At 41.6% G+C, this 20,129-nt stretch overlaps 1 long non-coding RNA gene across 3 annotated transcripts in view; it reads left to right on the plus strand.

Moving 5' to 3' along the window:
* Positions 1–20,129, plus strand: part of LOC118612410 — a 197,228-nt gene that overhangs the window by 66,681 nt on the left and 110,418 nt on the right. For 2 of the 3 annotated variants that reach the window (XR_004954833.1, XR_004954832.1), the window contains exon 3: positions 3,479–3,558. This is a non-coding gene — a long non-coding RNA (uncharacterized LOC118612410). Of the gene's footprint in view, positions 1–222; positions 332–3,478; positions 3,559–20,129 lie in introns of those variants that run through there. The other variant, XR_004954834.1, reaches the window with a different exon arrangement.

A 20,129-nucleotide genomic window follows, 5' to 3' on the forward strand; every position in this document is an offset into this window, starting at 1 on the left:
GGAGGGGGCCTCTCTGAAGGCCTCGTATGCTTTGCAACAGAGAAATGGAGTCAAGAGTCACCTCCATGGATCAATGGAGAATTTGGGGCTAGATGAGACCTTGAAAAAGACACTCCGACAGCTAGAAATTGATAGAAACATTGATTTTTTATCTTCGACATTAATATTTAGACATTCGTATTATTTTAGACAACTAATATTTGAAATGCAGCATGACTCGTCATGAAAACAAAGCCAAAGACCATCTCTGGAACTACGCTGCGAAGCAAAAGAATGTAGGTTAAATTCTTCCGTCCCGATTTCTGTGGGGCTTTTGCCTGGAAATGAACGGGTGAGTGGCACTTAGACTCTTTCTTTTGTATCCATGGAGATCTGCTCCTGGGAGGTTCCTTCTCTTCTAACTCGACGTCCATGGTCTGTGGACCATGGGATGGCAAAGGGATTCTCAAAAAAACTGTATCAAAATATACTTCCCTTCAAAATGCTGCGACGTAGGAACTAGATGTGACAGCATGGAAATAGACTATTTTCAGGACAAAGGTAATTAAAGTCCAAAGGGTATTTGTACGGTCAGACCCCTGATCAGAGTTCGGGAGTGTGAGCGGGTCTGCAGTTCACTACGCTGACGTGCCAGGTTTGACTCTGGTGGTTGTTCATCTAGGAGGCTAGGGATGCTGGCAGCAGAGTTGCAGACAGGGTTAAATCGATGAAAGCGGGGTGCTGCTGAGAGCATACGACCTGAGAAGGACGGTTGCGACCTGAGGCTGAGTAAGTAGCCTCAAGGTCAAGGTAGAGAAGGACCCAGAGATTCCAGAGGGTGGCATGGCCTGCAGCAGGAAGTGAACACAGAAGAAACCAGCGAAGGCAGTGACCCCCACCCAAGGATGAGAGTCAGGGGAGTTGCCTGTGACAAGCAATGTTGTAGACACAAGAGGGCTTGGAAGAGACTAATGCTTAAGTCTCCGCCAAGCCAAGTCTCACGGAATGATACGCTTCCGACTTCACTCATCTGGATACAGTTTGTACCCTAACCGTCCCTTTATTGTGGTGAAAACAGTTGTACACTTTAAGGGTCCGTGCGTGCTAGATCCTAGCAGACGACTGGCCAGGGTGAAAGAAAGGGGAAAGTTCAGAGGAACGGCCTTCGGGAGAAAACCACCCCCCTTAGAAAGTCGTCGTCTGGCGGCTGCCGGCAGTTACCACGGGAGCATGTGGTGAGCCGCAGACCAGACCCGCAGGTGTCTCAGAGGACAGAGCTGCAAGAAGATGAGGGGGCGTGTCAGTGAAACTTTGAGAAAAAAGGAAGCTTGAGAGACCCGGATGGAGATGACTCATAATGGAAGGGCTGAGGTAACACAAGGCCGAGGGCAGGTTATAAACAGAACGTAGAAGCAAGAATGTGAGAAAAACAATTCAGAAAACTCTTTGGAGACAGAAAAACTGAGTGTGGAACTTAATGTTAAAAAAATAAAAAAAACATTAAGAGCTCATCAGAGACTCCGTGAAAGGACAGCTCAGGGAGACATGGACTGAGGCGCCAGGGCTGAGTGACAGGACAGGGAAATGGGGGGTTGGACGCCAAGTGGGTGAAGATCCCTCTGAAATCTCAGAGCAATCAGCATCTCGGACCTGGGGAAGGAAGGAAGAGAGACTAGCCCAGAAGTCTGCAAAGAGGAGCCTTTTGGGGACATAAAAAAAATGGCATGAGAGAACCTGTCGTGGAACTGTTTGATTCCCCAAGACTGTTGCCACGTAGGGACTATTCTGTGACTCTGATTTCCTCATGAAATAGAAAAGTTATGTACATATTTTGCTATCTGCTGGATTGTAGCTGGAGCGGAGGAGGGGGTAACACTTGGGGATCCCAGACAGTGGTGAAAGGCTGTTACCCAAGGGATGTCGTTTCTGGAAGAGAAATTTTCCCCCTACTGACCATGACATGACTATGTTACGTTAACTCAGTTTCGGCGAAGAGGGAGAATGCCGACGCAGAAGCCTTGTCTGTGGAGTTACGGTCTTGACAGTGAGACCATTTTACATGAATCAGTTAAGCACCATGAGAAACCGTGTAATTGTTAAAGAACGATAATGTGCACCTAGCATGTGCTTGGTTTCAGATCAGGATGCAACGTAAAATATTTTTTAAAATGAGTACGAAACACCCAGAACCATTATTATTCAGTAGAGGGAGGAATTTATGTAGAAAACACTGATTTCACAAAATGAAGAAAAATTGTTTAGAACCGCTCATTGTTACAAGTAGGCCGCCTTGTTAAAGGTGGTCTGTCCTCAGCAGGAAGAATTTATGGCGGATGGAGTCGAGAGGATAGTACATCTTGTTCATCGAAGAGGCTCAGTATGTGTTTGTGGAATGGATAAAATAAATACACGTTGAGTAATGAAACAAATTATCGAATGAGTGAACGGTGTGATTGCAGGTTTCACTTGGGAAGTCAGTCTCCAGGATGGTTAGCGGCCCTACCGAGGGCTCCCACGCTGTCACGTTCATCTGTCTTATCCTACCGTGTGCTCTGCTTGTCTACTAAACGGCAGATGACTCGGAGGGTACGAACTGGTCCTTATTCTTCATGGCGACTCCAGCCCTGAGCACAGTACCTTGAACATGCGGGAGATTCAAGAAACGCTTGTATAAACGAATGACATTGTTTATAAGAGTACTAGCTTAACCGAAATGTCAAATCGGAATTATACGTGGGAGATTAAAAGAGGTTACTCTTTAAAAAATACTTGAATGATGTCTAGAAAGTAAATTAAGGACATGTGGACAGACAGGAGCAGACGGGCGGACGGGGTTAGCGCTGTAATCTGAACACATCTTCAGATTGGAAAATAGATTACAGTGGTGCAGAACGAACAACTCCTTTCTTGGGAATGAAAGACTAAACCATCGAGGATGCAGACACCCTTTTCACCTGAAACGGAGTAGAGCAGGGCCTTCCCAGCTTCTCCCCCAGCCCCCAAGTCATCCAGACCATCAGATTAAACACGGATTATTTCTTGAAAAAAATTTCCCGGAGGAAATGCAGCTTTTACCTCCCCCTACTGGTATTGTATTAAGAGTAATGTCTGCCTTTTATTTTTCTTTCTTGTTACTGAGAAAGGTTCTAATGAAATGAATGTTTTATTTGGTTATTTGGGAAAAAAGGACCTTACTCTTAACATAAAGTTTAAGCACGCTATAATGGGTATTTGTGTTACGATAAGTGTTGCCGACATGAGATTCATCACAGATGAGGGCCGATTACGTATTGTTGCTAGCTCATCCGCAACGAACAGATTTATAGGACAGTGGATATAATTGGCTGATGCAATGGAACATTTTAATAAACTTTTTATCACGGAAAATTTCAAACACGCACACACAATGGAGACACATATGAGGAATCCCCGTGCACCCACTATCCAGCTTCGGCGAGCGCGGCATGACCCGTCTCGTTTCTTCTGTTGCTTCCCCAAGGTCCTGCATCCCGCTCATCCTGAAGCAAGGTCCAACGGTGAGTCGCCTCATCGGTCATTACCTCCGCGTGTCCCCAAAAGGTAAGAATGCTTAAAAGATTCCCATTATATCATTTTTATCTCTAACCGAAATCAGCAATAGCATCTCAACGTCAGCAAATATCCAGTCGGCGTTCAGATTTTCACGATCGTTTTAAAATTTGGAAGTACTTATTTTACGGTTTGTTTGAAACAAGGTTTTAATAAGAGCTATGTCGGTAATTATGTATGTGTCTCCAATCTCGTGAAATTAATGGGATTAAAACTTCCTTCATTATTTATTTATTTATTTTTTGGGGGTAATATTTTTGTTACCGAAACGGCATCGTTTTGTTCTGCATAGTGTCCACGATCTGGAATTTGCTGACTGGGTCCCCACGGCGTTGTGCAATGCACTCCTCTGTCCCTGTATTTCCTGCACATTGGTGGCTAGATCCAGAGGCTCGCTTTTATTGGGGATCCCCCTCCCCGCCAAGGTGCGGTCAGGTACATCTACCACTCGCATCTGGCAGCAGCGAAGTTCTGTGTCGAGGGCAGACTCTAGAGCAGCATCTCCCAGTAGAAATTTCTGTGGCGATGGAAATGTTCCACTTCAGTGCCATTCACGCTCTATATTTGGACGGAATATTGTGTATCTGTTCTGTGTCTTAACATGGTCACTACTGGCCACATATGGCTAGCGGGATTGGGAAACTGAATTTTTAATTTTTAAAATTTTAACGACTTTACATTTAAATAGCCGTGTGTGGCCATTGGCCACCGTATTGAGTAGCATAGTGCTAGACTCGTTAATTCATTAAAAGCTGCGAAATGATAATGCTATTATTCTATCATTTTTTATTTGTTTATTATTTATAATCTTTTTATAAAGAGAAACTTTTTTTTTTCCCCCAACTATGTTGCTATCATGAGGTTCAGTTCATACAGGACAAGCAGACAAATTGCTTAATTCTTTCCCCGTGTTTATCAGCTGTCGGTGAATGACTTAGTTGCCTTGGATTCTCCAGAGGTGGTCCATTCACGTTGTCGTCGTTGTCATCGTCATTGTTATGCATTCAGAATTTCTGTTTCAATATTGCGGTTATTCTTATTGGTGTTTGAGTTGGACCCTCCTCGGCTAGAGGGGCGGCTATGCGAACCATCTCCTGCACGCTCGCGACGTGATCCTGTGAGTCTCTGATAGTGTCCCGGCTTTCTGGCGTGTGATACAGTGTTCCCGAATCACGTGGCACATCTCCTGGTACGTGTCTGAAGTTAGTGATTTTCCCAAGAAGCCCTGGTTCTGTTTAGTGGTCAACAGTATTTCCAGAACGTGCAATCTGAGCACTGGGGATGATCGTTGCTATCGGGGTAGTCATTGCTTCTAGCCTTTACAAAAACGGAGTTAAAAATACAGATTAAAAAAAAAAAATACTGCCTTGTGAGTTCATCCTGGTACTTGGAATTTAAAATTGGGGCAACAGGGTTGCCTCCAGTTTGGGGGCTTTTTTTCATTCATTGAAACTTCAGTTTCTTCTCGATGACACTGGTATAATGATCCGTGTCCTTTATGCCACATACATACACAACAACTTCAGGATCACAACGCCGATGCTACAGCGATGAGCTTGGTATTGAAAATGTGCACAGCTATTTGATAAGCTCTTCCCTGTGCAGTTTCGCCCAGGCTGGATGTACATTCCTACGTGTTTATTTCGTTTTGTTTCCAGGGTGTCTTTTTTTAAATGTAGTTTTGTTTTATAAGTATGTAAAATGTTTATGTGGTCCCAGAGTCAAATCTACAAAACAAGCAATATTGGAAGAAGTCCAGCTTCTTACCCCATCTCCTTCTCTCTGCTCCCGGCCCCTTCCCTCACCAGTGGTTATTTTTTAAAAAATATGATTTCGTCTTTCACTTATTGCTATCAACAAGGATGTGTATATACTTACATGTACCTTTCTTAGGTAAACCATACTCTACTCATCCCTCCTTCTTTGAACTTAATAATGTATTCTAGAGACTGTCACATGATAATATGTAGAGAATGAGCTCATTCCTTTCAATAAATCCTCTGTCGATAGACATTTAGGTTGTGGCAAGTTTGTTTGTTTGTTTGTTTGTTTTTTAAATTTAAAATGATAGCAGCATAAACAAATGCATTACCTTTCTCCATAGTTTTCGTTGTTCACTGGGTTCATATAAATATTCATAAAGATTAAAAGCATGAACGAGTTCTATTAATGAATTAAGACAAGTGTTGGTGAGAAACTAAGGTAAATTTACTGAAAGTTACAGGTCTGGATAGCCTAGAGCTCAAATAAAATATTTTCGTTAGCTGTACCTTTAAGTGACTGACGGCTCTATTTCTGATTTTTAGACTTATTAGGATAAAGCTCAGTGAGGTTGGAAAAGTAAGGATGATTGAATTTGAGAGATGTAAATAATAGAAGAATTATTTTTTTAGGATGTGAAGTGGTAACTGTTTTCAAAGATAATTTTATTTTGCCTACCATTATTTGCCTGTAAGCTTTGCAGAAAATTTGTATAATGAAATATTCTATAATTATTGTTCCATTATTTGGACACATGGTTGAACTAGAGGTCGAAGATAACTGTTGGCAATAATCATGTTTTTTGTAGACACTTCTTCATTCACTCCACTCTTTCATTATCCACTTAGGAGATAACGAGTCAATGACAATTGAATAAGCATCAGTCAATTAACAAGTAAAGAAATGCTCTGTTTCATTAAGGACATTTTCGTATTCTCTCTCTTGGTGGACAGGATGCGGGGTTCGATCTGGTCCGCTTTCACATTATTCCCCTCAATTGCCCCTCGACTCTATTTAGAGACGAGGGTCTCAGGAGTTTCTCACTCATGCTCCTTTATTCGTTAGACGCGGTTACAGTTTTGATAGTAATGCTCCAGTGCTAATGATTCCATCATGCGCCGATTTTGTTAGTGCACTAAATACTAATTCAAACTACTCTCTGTAACTTTAAATTATGTGTTAGAGGAGTTAGACCTCGGGTAGGCGACTCGGAAGAGATAGCTCTCAGTCGGGGCCATGCATATGGACAGGGGGACTAAGAGGAGCAATAAATCTCAAATCTCAGTGACCCTCCCCGCCTCCCCCAGTCTGAACAGACACCTCTGTGTGGTTGGCCTCAGAGTCCTCACTCCGCTGCCTCCCGTGGGGACCTCTCTCACGGCCGGCCACTTACCTGGTGCCTCTGTCGGGCAGGGAAGGCGGCTCTGGACAGAAGCAAAAACCAGGGAAACCAGGCGTTTCCAAGGAGTCGAGAAAGGGTTTGTCTTTTAAGAAAAGCCGGAGATTTGACTTAAAATAGACCTGAAACTGTTCGTGCCTTTCTAAGTAGGCCATCTTCCTAGGCACTCTAAGAGGTGGGTGGCTGCGAGGCGTCTGGTCTCATCCTGTGACTCCGGACGATCTGGCTGCCCGGCGGGCAGCTGGACAAAGCACGAGTCAGTTGCACCAGGGAGGTGGGAAAACCAAGAACCAGCTGCTGCAGTTGTCAGTGTTTCGTTAATAAATCTTTTTACACATTGCGTTGTCTCTGGAGGTGGTTTTCCTACTTGGAGCTTTAATGGTATGAGGCTGCTTGTGAGCTTTGTAAGTTTAAAATAAAATTTAGTATCTACTTGCTGGCCAATAATTTCAAAAATGTATTATATGGAGAGTGCATTTTCTAGTGTTTTATTTTTGGTGTTTCTGGGAGGCTTATAGGGCGGGATTGAAGGTGAGGTAAGTGAAGCACTCATTTGAGGCACACCATTTAAGGGGGTTTCAAAAACCTCAGTAATGCAGATAAGTGCTATTTTAATATATTTATTTAAAAAAAAAGATTAATGCCAAAAAAAAAAAAAAGAAGGGTCTGTGATGAACATGATCAAAATTTTCGATGAGGACAAGATCAGATCCTGTTCGACTCTGCCTCACTCTAATTCTGGCCCCAGTCGCAACAAAGCTTTATTTAAAAAACAAACAGCTAGCCCATTGGTGCATAGTTTGTTCATTTTTGAAAATACTGCGTTGAACTATTATTTCTTTTGATTCCTGCATTTTTATTTTTTTGGCATCCTACTCTTGGTCCTATTTTCGAAGTCAATTTAGAGCTCATGAAGTCCCAGGATATCACTTTTGCCTACGAGGCTTCTGTGAAGGCCCGCAGCGGTGACATGGTGAGCCCAAGGAGGAACAGACAAGAAATAACAGGGTTGAGACTCGTCATGGTTTTGTGTGCACTATATCCCCATTTTAATTCATCGAGGATAAAATTCTGGACTCATTTCTTTTAAAAAATACAATGTTGTGTATGGAACAGCCTGAGTACTTGCTATCATCCTGCTGCTTGAATGCCGTCAATTACTCGTGTGACCTTAAAGAAGATACCCGCTTTTTATTGTTTTATTCTATGTCTGCATGACACCCATGGGTTAATAAAATGAAAAAAAAATTTGTGTGTTGCTACATGGACAGAATAGCTGATCAAGTGTTTCAATCTTTTTAAAATTCATTTATTTATTTTTTAATTAACTGATTTGTGGTGTTACAACGATACGGGCAAGGTTTGCTAATGTTCAAGAAAAACGAATCTCAGTTGGTGTTTGTAGAACTAATCGATACTAATCACATGCCATCTGCAGACAATACTACGCTTGGGATTTGCTGCTAACTAGACCAGCTGTCTAGCTTTCCTCATTTTCTCAAGAGGTGGGAGGAGGGTAAGAGTTTCCGGTCTAGTCGCGATCACGGAGACCAGCGGGAGGTGCTGCTTGGGGACGTGTGTGCTGCTCGCAGGGGGAGCTGGAGGAGAGGAAAGCACAGTCATCTTATCGAGTTTTTTTGGTTAAAACTGGGAGAGATTTGTGGGTTTCGAATCAGTCAACTTTCATTATTCTTGTTCCCATCTTCTTTGATTCGCAGAGTTTCGGTTTCATCCCGCATGTCTTTGGTGTAAACGTTTATGGTCGTGAAACAGAGCAGTTGGAAAATGATGGCCAAAAGTTTTGGAAGCAATCAGTGAAACTTGCACAACTTTACTAGCCGTTATTTTTAGTGTGAAAAATGGTGCTACTCTATCATAAATGTGGGTCAGGGATGTTTATGTCATTATTATGTAGCCAGTTAAACAGAGTAATAAGACCACAACATTATATAAGTTTGCAGAAAATGGAACTTATTGGAAAGCTAGAAAGTAGAGATTTTATATATCTTCCTTTAGGTACAAGAGGCATATTTTATTGTATGGAAAATAGGATTTGCCTAAACTGGAGGATAGGTAGCAATTTTGCATAATACTAACTTATATTTAATGTTGGATTTAAAAGAATATGAACTTTAAAAAGTTTAGGGTATCTTTTGAAGCCCAGACGTAATTTTCATAGTGACATGAAATAAGATGAAATCGAAAAGTTGTTGGGAGATGGCATTGATTTTTAAAAATAAACAAAAGGTATATTTTCTTGTGGAATCCTGTTTCTATAACTAGCATCAATTTAATCCTTTGGCTTACTTGTCTGCTAATCCTATGATTGATAACAGATTTATAATTCAATTAATTGCATGCATTGTATATTCTAACTCATTTAAGGAAAATGAGCTGTCATTATCATCCAGAAGTATTTATGGGGTGACTAAAAGTTTAAGGTGCTGGCTTTACATGTCAGTAAACAGACTTTCTACTTCTAGGAAACTTGAACTAAAAATAAATAAAAAAAAGACATCTGAAAAAGGATAAGCAGAGAAAAGTAATCATGCAAGACCCAGACGGGATACAATAAAAACTAGGTCATCGTTCACGGTTCATTAATAAATGCCTACTGAGGGCATCTTCAGAAAAAGGAAGAAGAAAAATAGTTGAGCGCGCAGTATTGCCAGACACTGCAGTAAACACTGAATCTATAATCTCAATTATGGGCAAATGGAGGGGGCCGGGGCGGAGGCATCCCACAGAAACAAGTCCGGATGAAGGAGGAGATTGGCTTTCATTCAGGAGGAAATGGCACAAGAAATCAGGTGGGGCTTTTAAAAGGTAATTTTGGAAAGTTGGCTGGGGCCGGACTGTATCGTGAAGGTCCCTGTAGGACAAGCTTAGGCACGCTCACCGTCTCCTGCAGGTAGAGGAGACCTGAAATGGTTTTGAGCAGAGAGGGTGTCCTGGCCACAAGCTGTGAATGACAGAGTGGACACAGCGGGGAAGAGGCTGGGCCACTTCGCCACACAGTGGGTGGCAGACGGGCTCAGCTTTGAACGCGGCGTTTTAAGGCTCTGTGTAAGTTGGCTTTCTTAGGATAGGTCTGAGTGGTAGTGGCATATTGATTCGATCATCAATAATTCAGAACCGTAGCTATTTTCTCTGATTTGCTGCCTGTCTAAAAGCCTCTGATTATGTAAAAGCAAATGTTGAATAAATAAGATGTGAAACGCTCCAGAATATTCTAATGTTTAGTGGCAGTTTGTGGTGATGCTCGAGGAAATGCAAGCGAGAGTGTCCCTCTTCTCTTCCTCCTGTTAAAAGAAATTTCTTGAAAGAAGTGGGATTTCCGGAGGTCCTCGAAGCGAGGAAGGGTGAGCTCATGTGACAGCTCGGAAAAATGACAGGCCTTTGCTTGCTCCTCCATTTCCGGCCCACATAAGCGCTTTTAAACCCTCGTAGGCCCATTGGCCTCCATTTCACTCACCCTGCTCTCTCGAAGATCTCTAATCAAACCCTCGTTTCTCTTCCTCGCTCTTCGCAAACCTCTTAAAGAGCTTCGTACTGTTTCACCTCCTCTCGTCGCTCCAGCCATGGTCCTCTGCCTGGATTCCTGGATCATCTCCATCCTCTTCCCTCCTAAAAAGGTCTTGGTCATTCTTAAGGGACGAACAGCTCGAGGACGTTGAGATTCCTCAGATTTGCCAATAATTCTTTCAAGACGTGGCTTGAGCTCACTTAAGCATCCCTCGTAGGGACAGAGCACCCAGGCAAGTTGGGGACACAAAGATGATTATGGGGCCACATCGGGTGGCAGAAGAGACTGTTCTCTTGGCGGAGTATGCAGAGCAGAAAGAGATTTATGCTCTAGTCAAGTTTCTTTCTTTCATGCTTGGAGGGAAAAATCAGTATTCCATTCCACACTTGTGGACCCCGACTTAACATTTCGCTAGGGTGGTCAGAAGGGGTTTTTACTATTTGTTGCAAAACATCGCGGTGTTGTTTTCATAAGGATAAACCAGAGTGGGGGCGGGATTGCTGGGAGACACCTGGTTTTCGCGCTTTTGGTGAAGTAAAATTTAAGTGAGTTTTTAAAAGCAGGAATCTATTCTGTCGCTGGAAAATATAGCATGAAGGATTTCCGCAGGCTTCCTCTGGGTTTTTCTTGCAAGCTTTAAATGAGAATTTTCTGCCAATTTTCTGGCAGAAGCAGAGGAGACATGGCAGTTTAGCTGGTGGTTTTGATTATGGATTGTCTATATGGCATCAATAAAAATAACGAGACTTAGGTCTGATGGGCACTGAACTTGCTTAAAATGCTAATAAAAATCACAAGGGTAGGGAATAAATCTTAAATTTTACATATTTTTTTCTTATAATACACATGGAAAGACTATTTTTCAGTATTTTAGTGTTAAAAGTACAATAACTGGAGAAGAGTATGTTCTCTTCAAAGTGCCAATAAAAATGCAAAATGTCATTTTCCAGTGCAATTCAGCCTGAAATCAACCTGTTTTATGGTCATTATGGGCTTGGCACCAGAACACAGCAAAGCTTTAGAGAGATTGAGTGAGCGATGGAGTCCAACCTCCTCAAATGCGAAACACACGAAATGATTTGTGTCGCGGAAACTCCAGAGAGCATCGTCACTCTCCGCGCCCCGAGCTCAGGGTACGGCTTCACTAATGCCACGCGGGGGTCCCCATCGGAACGAGGGCATGGGCGAGAGAATACTTTCAGGACAATAGACATAGTGCAGGAAAAAACCACTCTGCGGGAAGGAAGTTCCTGAAGGACTGTGAGAGAGAGAGAGAGAGAGAGAGGACGATGCCCAAGGTGGGTGCGGAGTGCCTTCCGTTGGCACGTTTGGGCATGTCCCCAGGACTGGCACGCCGTGTGTGTCTCTCATACCTGCTGTGCGGTCGGACGGAGCATCCGGCGGAGCATCACTGAGCATCGCCACGTGGCGGTGTATCTGGAGGCGGTACCCAGGCCGAGAGAAACGTGGCGCCGCGGCCCACTTCCCTCCCTCGTCCAGTGGAACCTGAGATCCTTGTGATACAGGTGTCCTGGCAGTGGGCTTGCCTCAGGTCGGTTTAAGACTGCAGAACGGGACGAAAATAAAAGTGTTCAAATTTTATAGCGTTCAGGTGTCCCATACTATGCTCCCAAATAGAAGTCATGGCCAAATCTTCTTAGGTTTTATTTTTCTAAGTCGAAATTATAATATGTGTAAAGAATCCATTATTCTATGAATTTTCTAACACAAAACCATGGGCCCCTCATTTTTCCCTTCTCAGAGGCCACCATTTTCAGCAAAGTAAGCTCATTCTTTCTATTTTAAATGGCACATTTCTATTGCTGCTGCTTAATATTTCAGGTTTTGGCATGCTTTCTTAATTCCCTCCAAGAGGAAGAGCCTTTAGCTCTCTCACAAACCCCCATCACACACACACGCACACACGCACACACACTTTGGTCCTACGTTTTTCTCAATATAGTTCTGTAAACTTTTGCTGAGGCCGACATCAGCAGTTCCTGTTTTTATGATCATATAAATGCCACTTCTACCTGAGCCATGCAGTTTTTTTTCAAATGATTAATCTTTCTTTCTAGCACGACTTTTTATTTTCCCTGGAATAAACCGTTGTCTTGGTTTTCCAATTGCGTATTTGGTCAGTTTTCCTTTTTCTCATCGACTGCAAACTCTAGGTCATTTTTCTACCTCCCTGTCAGTATGTCTTAACGTAGAAAGCGTTCTGCAGAATTCCTCTGCACGTGTTATTTCTGATCGCTCCCCAATCCCACCGTGACTCTCTGATGTCAGGCTTCTTGCTCCTGGAAACCACATCCTCTCTTCCTTGGGTTACTCTCTATTTGGGGTTCATGCAGCTCTCGGTACCTGTTTGAAAAAGGATGAATGAAAGGTACGTGTTTTGAGACTGCATGTGTTCGAAAATATTTTTATTTTTTCCGCATACTTTACTAGGAGTTTAGTATGGAACTCCGGGTTGGAAATAATGGTCTTTCAGAAATTCGATGCCATCGTTTCATTCTCTTCTTGTTTCTCCTGTTAAAAAGAGGATTCGGAAGCTATTATAATTCCCAATTCTTTGTTTTTGACATGTTTCCCTGCCATCTTTGCCTCAGTATGCTGAAATTTTGTGAGTGTGTCTCACTGTGTGTCCGTTCTGTGTGTTTTTCTAGGCACCCACCAAAAAAAGGCAGAATGCGTTAAGTGTCAAAGCGGAAGTTCAAAGTGGTGGTTTAGAACAAACTGGGAGAACAGGAGAGGGTGCCGGTTAATTAAAACACCTTGAAGTGGTACTTCCAATATGGTAGGCACTCAAGAAGTAGTTAATGGATCTAGAAGATTCATTTTCCATTGAGAGACCAGAACTCCTATAATAATTCTGCTCTTGGTGCAATTTTAGGATAAAGCCGTATACACAGTTTTAAGCTCTTCTGGTTTATATAATTCTTGCATGATACCGAAATTTTGTTTCAAGTAGGTCAAAGAAAACTAAATGAGTTTTCCACAAGATTCCCATTTTTCTACATCTATCTTGAAAGATAACAAGATACTAATTATAAGCAATCTGTTTTTCAAAGACCTGAGAATGCCAGGTTTAGTTTTATAAAGTGCTAACTGTCTAGTTGATAGTTGAGCATTTAGTCATGAATTATTAATGATCAGTATCGTTTATCCTTTTATTCTTTCAGCTTTCTTGATTAGCGATCATCGACGGGAAATATTATTTGATTTACGTTGCTATGATATGTTTCGGCACACCCTCCTCCTTTTCCCCCTCGTTTCCTCTCCCTGCTTCTCCCCCCACTCCCCTCTTCTCGAACCCCCTTCTCTCCCCTTTTCTTCTCTCTGTTCAATTGATCGTCAATCCATCAATTATTCATGGAAGCATGCGCTAAATGCTCATTTTTTAAATGAGGTGCATGGATCTTTATCATTTTAGGCACAATGCTGTATTTTTCATTCCATATGGTCTTTGAAATGTTTATAATGCTTCCTTTTGGCAAAAAGGATTTGTTTATAGATGTCATAAAATCAAGCATTACTCTTGGCTCACATAATCATAATCAGCACCAATAACTCCATAATAACAGTAACCTTTGGGTTGAATCGGCCAATTAATTTTATAATCTGTTATACTCGTCTTCTGAGCTTCACTATCGTGGCTTTTATGCATTCATGAAAAAACAGCGGAGAGTAAAAGCTTAGTAGTTTACATGCTGCAAACATTAGGAGGACGTGGTTCAGGGTTAAAAGAGGCAGCGATCTCATTTGGGAGTCGCTGGGCCGAGTTCTGGTGGTCCGAGAAGCTCTGGGGAAACTGGCAGAGCCGGGGTGGAATATTTCACAGATGCGATGGCAAACGTGCTCTCGAAAGGCTTTTCACGTCAGGACGTTGCCTCACATGACCCCAGGACGCGATGGTTGTCCCCAGGCCCTCCATTTGTGAGAAACTTTCTGTTTCGCCAAAACTTGAAAATTATTCCACTTAACGCATTATTTAAGAGTTATTTAAGATTACGTGGTTTGCAAAATCTATCAACAGGACCTAACTATATGGCCTTTCAGCCAGTAAAATCTATTTATAGTCTTTAGACAGCTTGAGTTAAGGTAAACATTCTTTAAGATCATTTTCCTGAGCTTTATATATGGCTTATGTATCTCTATATCTTTGCTTCCACTGGTGAACTTGAAGTAGTCGTAACTAGGCCTTTTTGAGATTCTCTGGGTCTTCTGTATCTTCTGCTAGGTTGTTAAAAGGATACACCTTAGAAATTTTCAAGGATTCACATGAGTTAAGATATTCAAAAAGTTTGAAAATTTGTACTTTTTTATGTTTTATGTTTCTCAAATCCTTGATACTGAGGCATCACTGGTTATCTTGGTATCACCCTGTACATTTGCTTGCATTTAAAAAAATTTTAATCTCTGCTAATAAATAATATACAGCATATTCATGACCATGCGTTAGTTGGCCCAATTCAGACTTAACCTACTATATAGGAAGCTGCTATCTAATAAATATAATGCAATACCATGAAAATATCAACCTCTAGAATCTTTAAAGAGATGCGATAAATCATATTACCTGTTCGAGAATGGATTTACAAAAAAAAAAAAAGACAATTCTCAAAGTTATAAAGTTAAGTAGAAAGTTTGATTCTTTGTTTGAATAATGGAAGCTGCTCATTGACAATAACTATTCATACTGTGCACCGTGATCTTAACCAAAATGATTGTGTGTTTTAGCTTTGTTTGGACTTACCGTCAACCCTAAAAACGTTAGTCAATGGTGCCCGCGCTTTCAAATCATGAAAAGAATCCTAGATTTGTTTGCAGATTTTTAATCTGTTGTTAATAAACTTGAAAGAACACAGCCCCGTCTAATAAACACATCAAACTAATGGGCACCAGAGCAGTTCAGAGGAGTGTTTGTTGTTTGGTGTTTAGCTTTCAGTCAGAATTAATCGACAATGGATGGGGCCTGCCGTATTTATTAGCGACTCGAATCCCTGTGATTTAATGCCAGGTCCCTCTGACTCATTCCAGTGAATGCTGGCAAGGTTATGGGCTCAGACGTACGTACATCCTTGGGTCTTAAAAAGAAAGGGGAAACAGAGCCTAAAATCAGACCACAGGATTGGCAGGAATTTCCCCGAGAGCCATTTTGAATCGAGCCCTGAACGGAGAGCCTGTGAATAGGAAGCAATTGATTCAGGGACAGTGAAGCCCTTTTTTTCTTTTTTTTTCCTTTTTGCCTGAGGAAGACTTCAGCCATGCAGAAGGCTCGCTGGCATAATCCGGTCTGCTCTTGCCTTTTCTTTTATATATCAGGTTACTTTCTTCTCACACTCTATTTCCCTTTTATTTTCTCTCTTGACTCTAAGCCCCCAAACTTGGGGGGCAAGAAGAGATTGTAGGGTTTAGTGTGTGTGTGTGGGGGGGTGCACCAGCTTTGCGCTGTCCCCCACAGATGTACGAGTCCCTAGTACACAGCCGGCCACGCCGCCTGCTTGTCACAGCCAGCACCAGTGTGTTCTTTGTGCGAAAGTGTCAGCTTTTCAATGGAGCCTCTGGAAACAGATATAAAGATCTATCCTGAGAATCTACTTTTTCTGAGGCTCCAAAAAATGTGCCTCCTTGTACCCTAGACTCGTTGCTAGATACTTATTTATTTATTTATTTTCCAAAGTGATCTCATTTCTCAATTACAAAGACGTACATTCTTTTCTGTTCATGTTCAGAAAATGCCATGGCCCTTAGCCATTCCTTCTGCTTCCCATGTCTGGGGGCTGCCTTTCGAGAGCAAATTATTTGCGGAAAGGCATTATTTATCTGGGAACTCTTCAGTGAAAACTACTTGACGGACTCACTGTTGCTCCAGGGACCATCTGTCTCCTTTAGAAGATAAGGCTTGCCACTGTCTCCTCTCCTACGACTTCCTATGGGAAGGCAGATGACTTCTGGCCTGATAAGCATTTCGCATTCACGTACCCTCACCCATCCCTCCCAGAAACAAAAATTTCTCTCTATCTCATTTTGGGTCATCTTGTCTTTTTTTTTTTTTTTTTCTCTTATTTGGATGTCAATCTAGAAAGACCGTTACATGCCATTGTGGGCAATTGTTCAAGTATTTCCGCCTTCAATATTAGTATAGATCTCGGAGTGTTCTGAGATAAATCCGTATTTAAAAAAAAAACAACCCTGAGACCATTAATGACATACCTCTGTTTCTGGTGCCCTTGTCACCGACGATTCCTTTCAGCAAATAGAAGAAAATGTCGTGGGAACGATGTGGGCTTTGTTTGTTTTGTGTGTGTGTGTGTGTGTGTGTGTGTGTGTGTGTGTTTTAATTGTAAATGTTCCACACACAGAGAATAAATACCACAGAATTCACCACTTTGGAATGACTTGATAGTGAGTCAAAGTCCTTGTTTTCCCTCCTTAAAAATTGTCTCTTCCGTTTATATGGGAAACACATGCAGATAGTTTCTTCTTTTTTTTTTTTCATCGTTAAACAAAGTGTGTAATGTCTTTCAGCTGAGGACTAAAAAAGCGCTGGATCTTAGAACGTTCGTATGCGATCGGCAAATGTCCTAACATAGAGATGTTTTCTTTTTTCCCCACCACCACTATTGTAATCATTCTCTATATACTCAGCGCTCTCTTTCGTGAGGGACATTTATTTGGGTACTTAATTTTCTTGTGGTACCTCTTTTAGATTATGTATCTCAAGGGCATTGCTTGTAAAGAGAAACTTGGCTCTCAAGTTAAAAATGTTTATATTTAAGACCAAGTGCAGATTTTTGACTAAAGATGGCAGAAGAAATGTATTTGTATCCCTGTTTATTCTTTAAAATAATAATAATAATAATAATTAAAAAGTGGTGAAAAACAAATGAGAAAGGCCATCTTCAGTGAAACAAAGCGCATGTAAACCGTGCAATGACAAAGTCTGGGTGCCAAACGTTGGGAAATTAGGACCAAACCGAGATAGCCTGAGCCCGCTGCCACGCAGCCCCGTGAGCTCTGGCAGTAAGCCGAGCCCTTTACGAGCTGGTGCTTCGTCCCGAAAGGCCCGACCCAGGGTCTCCCCTGGAATGACAGAGTCTAGCGCTTTGACCTGACTGCAGAAAGGTCACTGAATTCAGGTTTACACGGGAAGGGCACAGACACAGAGTTCCTGGGACGTACCGTCTTCTCACAGCACGCGGGCCGCCGCGAGGCGCGGCGCTGCGAGGGAATCACCGGCAGCTGTGCCGGCCGCTCGCTAGCGCCGGTCAGCCACTTTTTGAAAGTTTGCAAGTCGATCGTTACACACAGGCACTATGAAAAATGAAATTATAAATGTATAATGATCGTGTTCAAAGCCAAAGTAATAAGTACTCAAAACTCATCGCTCCTCAATGACCGTATTTTACTGTTATCTATGTTCTTCATGTATTTACATCAATCGCATCCGATTGTGAAGGTGTTATGTGAAAATGCCCTGATGTATTCTACCACGAAAATCTGCAAATGCTGCAAATCAGCACTTGATTTATTGTTTTCTTGGTTAGTTAGACTTCGAGTGATGGAAAAATACTTAAAGCACCGATTCAAACGGGCAGCGTGGTGTCGGTAGCACGAAGAATGGAGGCAGTGTTCTCTCAGCGTTTGATCCTGTTACTGATTCCGCAACGGTGTTGCCCAAATCACGGGTGGAGGGAAGTCCCCGGGTGTGCTTGGCTCTGCTGCCTCGCTTTCGTCCTCCTTGTTGACATAAATGGAAACATCATTCAAGGTCATGTCGGCACCACGCTTATGGGCCACGGCCACCGGGTTGGGGACGAGTTTGGCAAAACTCAATGAAAGCGTTCTGGGAGAATCGACTGTGTGCTATGCATCCTTTATATCAGTAAAACTTATAATGAGCTTATGTATGTGTATAGAAAAGGAAAATATGCAAAAGCGTATGCATTATAAAAATGTGTACATCGTTTTTAGAATAGTTGAGTGGTTGACATGCACAGATACTTCACATCGCCCCAGCAAGATAATCTCCTCGCTCTGTGTTGGGACGTGGGGTAGAAATGATGGAGGCCGAGCAACTTGAACGCAGAGAACATGTAACTGGAGACAGAGTCAGGCTTCAGAATTAGTGAGGCCGCTGGGACAATATATTTGAATTCAAGGTAGTTGCAGTCCGGACTTTCCTCCCAAGTTCCTCCCACACCAATCTCAGCTGGCCCTGAAAAATAGCATTCACATATGTCGCTTTCCGAAAAGAATGCGCGTGGGATCTATGCACAGATATCGAAGACAAAGGGAAGAAGAATAGGAGGTAATCCGGGTAAAGTGGGGTGTAGAAAGTTCTCGACAAGTTATCATTATTTAAGGCAGATGATCAGTTCACGTCGGAATAAGGATTATGCCCACAAGCAGAAAAACATTTCAAACCTACAATTCTCTGCATTATCAAACAGATTAGAGACAGTATTACTTTCGTGAAATGAGAGGTCACAGAAGGAAAACAATGAATCAAAGGAGAGAAAGTTATGAAGGAAACTCTTTTCAGAGAACTTGAGAATTTTGGCCCAAGCCAAGTGGTTTGAGTAGAAGGGACACAAACAGACCATCTCAGACATAAAAGAATGCAAGGGGAAAAAATGCACATATCTTTCTTTAAAAATGTACAAGATGATGTAATCTAAATTATACACACACACACACACTCACATGCACTCACACACACACACATATACACAAATTCTTTGACTCGAAATCAGAGAAAGTGATCTCATTTCTAATACTTCTGGAATATTAAAAACAAACAGACAAATATATCTGGGCAGAAAAAAGCCTCAATAAATTCCGTAAACTAGAAAGAGTATAGAATACTGTAACAGATCACAATATACTGAAACTAAAAATGTATTACAAGAATAAAATAAAATTCCAACAATCCAGACTTAAAAGCAACAATAACAACAAAAACACCTCCAAACAACTTTTAGATCAAGGAGAAAAATGAGCATTGAAGTCCCAGAGCATGTAGAAAATCACAACAATAAAAAACCGCACATGAGAACTTACGTTATAAAGCTGGATGCCTGCTTGGGAGAAAATGCACGGCCCTGGGCACAAATGAAATAATAGTTTAACGGAATAAATCAGGAAAAGACCAGCAAAGCAATCTTTAAGAAAACAGAAAATATTATTTATTTATTAAAAATGATAACAAAAATTAATAAATTGGAATACAGAAAAGCAGTAGAACTAATAGAACTAATAGGTAAATTAATTAGCACAGATAAATCCCTAACTAATTTATTTTTTTTTAAAAGGAGGTAGTGCAAACTCACAAAATTAGAAACAAAGGAAAAAAAACTAGATACACAGGATATTATAAGAAATTTTTAAGATTTTCGTTTTGTGTTTTTGCATGAATATATTCGAAAACCTGGATACATGGATGATTTTCTTAGGAAAGTACATGTGACCAAAATCAGAAAACTCCAACAGAACAACTACAAGGAAGGCAATGAAGAAAATTATGCAAGTGCCATCTCTTCAGAAAAGGTCAAGGCTAATGATATTGTAAATGAGACTCTTTCAAACCTCAAGAAAAGATATTCGAGCTCTATACACACTGCTCCAGAACTCAGTGGAAGAAGGCTTCCACTTTTTTTTTTTTTTTTTTACACAACTACAACAGCGCGGACACCAGATCCTCAAGTAAAGGAAATTTCACACCTCGCTTATTAAACTGCAGATAACCCAAAGCGAAGTTAAATGACAGCATTCAAAAGGAACACGCAGAGCTCTCTCTGTGTGACTATGGAAAAACATCATCGAACATATTGTCGAATAAAAAAGAAAGATTCAGAACACTGTACATTT

The sequence above is a fragment of the Rousettus aegyptiacus genome, unplaced genomic scaffold (genome assembly GCF_014176215.1).
Source record: "Rousettus aegyptiacus isolate mRouAeg1 unplaced genomic scaffold, mRouAeg1.p scaffold_m13_p_16, whole genome shotgun sequence".
Taxonomy (NCBI): Eukaryota; Metazoa; Chordata; class Mammalia; order Chiroptera; family Pteropodidae; genus Rousettus; species Rousettus aegyptiacus.